Raw genomic sequence first — 3,073 nt, 5'->3', positions numbered from 1 at the left:
TCGCCTCCAGTCCCCGTGTACCGCTTGTGTCGCGTTATAAACATCAGCCGTGGCTCACAGAGCCAGACTAAGGCTCCCTCTCCCATAGGGTTCAGTGTTAATCACTGAGGCTCACAGAGCCAGACTAAGGCTCCCTCTCCCATAGGGTTCAGTGTTAATCACTGAGGCTCACAGAGCCAGACTAAGGCTCCCTCTCCCATAGGGTTCAGTGTTAATCACTGAGGCTCACAGAGCCAGACTAAGGCTCCTTCTCCCATAGGGTTCAGTGTTAATCACTGAGGCTCACAGAGCCAGACTAAGGCTCCCTCTCCCATAGGGTTCAGTGTTAATCACTGAGGCTCACAGAGCCAGACTAAGGCTCCCTCTCCCATAGGGTTCAGTGTTAATCACTGAGACTCACAGAGCCAGACTAAGGCTCCCATAGGGTTCAGTGTTAATCACTGAGACTCACAGAGCCAGACTAAGGCTCCCTCCCCCATAGGGTTCAGTGTTAATCACTGAGACTCACAGAGCCAGACTAAGGCTCCCATAGGGTTCAGTGTTAATCACTGAGACTCACAGAGCCAGACTAAGGCTCCCTCTCCCATAGGGTTCAGTGTTAATCACTGAGACTCACAGAGCCAGACTAAGGCTCCCACAGGGTTCAGTGTTAATCACTGAGGCTCACAGAGCCAGACTAAGGCTCCCACAGGGTTCAGTGTTAATCACTGAGACTCACAGAGCCAGACTAAGGCTCCCTTCCATAGGGTTCAGTGTTAGTCTCTGAGGCTCACAGAGCCAGACTAAGGCTCCCTCTCCCATAGGGTTCTGTGTTAATCACTGAGGCTCACAGAGCCAGACTAAGGCTCCCATAGGGTTCAGTGTTAAAATCTCTGAGGCTCACAGAGCCAGACTAAGGCTCACACTCCCATAGGGTTCAGTGTTAATCACTGAGGCTCACAGAGACAGACTAAGGCTCCCTTCCATAGGGTTCAGTGTTAATCACTGAGGCTCACAGAGCCAGACTAAGGCTCCCTCTCCCATAGGGTTCAGTGTTAATCACTGAGACTCATAGAGCCAGACTAAGGCTCCCATAGGGTTCTGTGTTAATCACTGAGACTCACAGAGCCAGACTAAGGCTCCCATAGGATTCAGTGTTAAAATCTCTGAGGCTCACAGAGCCAGACTAAGGCTCCCTCTCCCATAGGGTTCAGTGTTAATCACTGAGACTCACAGAGCCAGACTAAGGCTCCCTCTCCCATAGGGTTCAGTGTTAATCACTGAGGCTCACAGAGCCAGACTAAGGCTCCCTCTCCCATAGGGTTCTGTGTTAATCACTGAGGCTCACAGAGCCAGACTAAGGCTCCCTCTCCCATAGGGTTCAGTGTTAATCACTGAGGCTCACAGAGCCAGACTAAGGCTCCCTCTCCCATAGGGTTCAGTGTTAATCACTGAGGCTCACAGAGCCAGACTAAGGCTCCCTCTCCCATAGGGTTCTGTGTTAATCACTGAGGCTCACAGAGCCAGACTAAGGCTCCCATAGGGTTCAGTGTTAAAATCTCTGAGGCTCACAGAGCCAGACTAAGGCTCACACTCCCATAGGGTTCAGTGTTAATCACTGAGGCTCACAGAGACAGACTAAGGCTCCCTTCCATAGGGTTCAGTGTTAATCACTGAGGCTCACAGAGCCAGACTAAGGCTCCCTCTCCCATAGGGTTCAGTGTTAATCACTGAGGCTCACAGAGCCAGACTAAGGCTCCCTCTCCCATAGGGTTCAGTGTTAATCACTGAGACTCATAGAGCCAGACTAAGGCTCCCATAGGGTTCAGTGTTAAAATCTCTGAGGCTCACAGAGCCAGACTAAGGCTCCCTCTCCCATAGGGTTCAGTGTTAATCACTGAGACTCACAGAGCCAGACTAAGGCTCCCATAGGGTTCAGTGTTAACATCTCTGAGGCTCACAGAGCCAGACTAAGGCTCCCATAGGGTTCAGTGTTAATTACTGAGGCTCACAGAGCCAGACTAAGGCTCCCATAGGGTTCAGTGTTAACATCTCTGAGGCTCACAGAGCCAGACTAAGGCTCCCTCTCCCATAGGGTTCAGTGTTAATCACTGAGACTCACAGAGCCAGACTAAGGCTCCCATCGGGTTCAGTGTTAACATCTCTGAGGCTCACAGAGCCAGACTAAGGCTCCCTCTCCCATAGGGTTCAGTGTTAATCACTGAGACTCACTGAGCCAGACTAAGGCTCCCATAGGGTTCAGTGTTAATTACTGAGGCTCACTGAGCCAGACTAAGGCTCCCTCCCCCATAGGGTTCAGTGTTAATCACTGAGGCTCACAGAGCCAGACTAAGGCTCCCATAGGGTTCAGTGTTAATCACTGAGGCTCACAGAGCCAGACTAAGGCTCCCATAGGGTTCAGTGTTAATTACTGAGGCTCACAGAGCCAGACTAAGGCTCCCATAGGGTTCAGTGTTAATTACTGAGACTCACAGAGCCAGACTAAGGCTCCCACAGGGTTCAGTGTTAATCACTGAGACTCACAGAGCCAGACTAAGGCTCCCTTCCATAGGGTTCAGTGTTAGTCTCTGAGGCTCACAGAGCCAGACTAAGGCTCCCTCTCCCATATGGTTCAGTGTTAATCACTGAGACTCACAGAGCCAGACGAAGGCTCCCATAGGGTTCAGTGTTAATCACTGAGGCTCACAGAGCCAGACTAAGGCTCCCATAGGGTTCAGTGTTAATCACTGAGGCTCACAGAGCCAGACTAAGGCTCCCATAGGGTTCAGTGTTAATCACTGAGGCTCACAGAGCCAGACTAAGGCTCCCATAGGGTTCAGTGTTAATCACTGAGGCTCACTGAGCCAGACGAAGGCTCCCATAGGGTTCAGTGTTAATCACTGAGGCTCACTGAGCCAGACTAAGGCTCCCATAGGGTTCAGTGTTAATCACTGAGGCTCACTGAGCCAGACGAAGGCTCCCATAGGGTTCAGTGTTAATCACTGAGGCTCACAGAGCCAGACTAAGGCTTCTATAGGGTTCAGTGTTAATCACTGAGGCTCACAGAGCCAGACTAAGGCTCCCATAGGGTTCA

Source organism: Lampetra fluviatilis, unplaced genomic scaffold (assembly GCF_964198595.1).
Source record: "Lampetra fluviatilis unplaced genomic scaffold, kcLamFluv1.1 SCAFFOLD_284, whole genome shotgun sequence".
Classification (NCBI taxonomy): Eukaryota; Metazoa; Chordata; class Hyperoartia; order Petromyzontiformes; family Petromyzontidae; genus Lampetra; species Lampetra fluviatilis.
The sequence above is the reverse complement of the archived record's forward strand: the minus strand, read 5'-3'. Positions refer to the sequence as shown.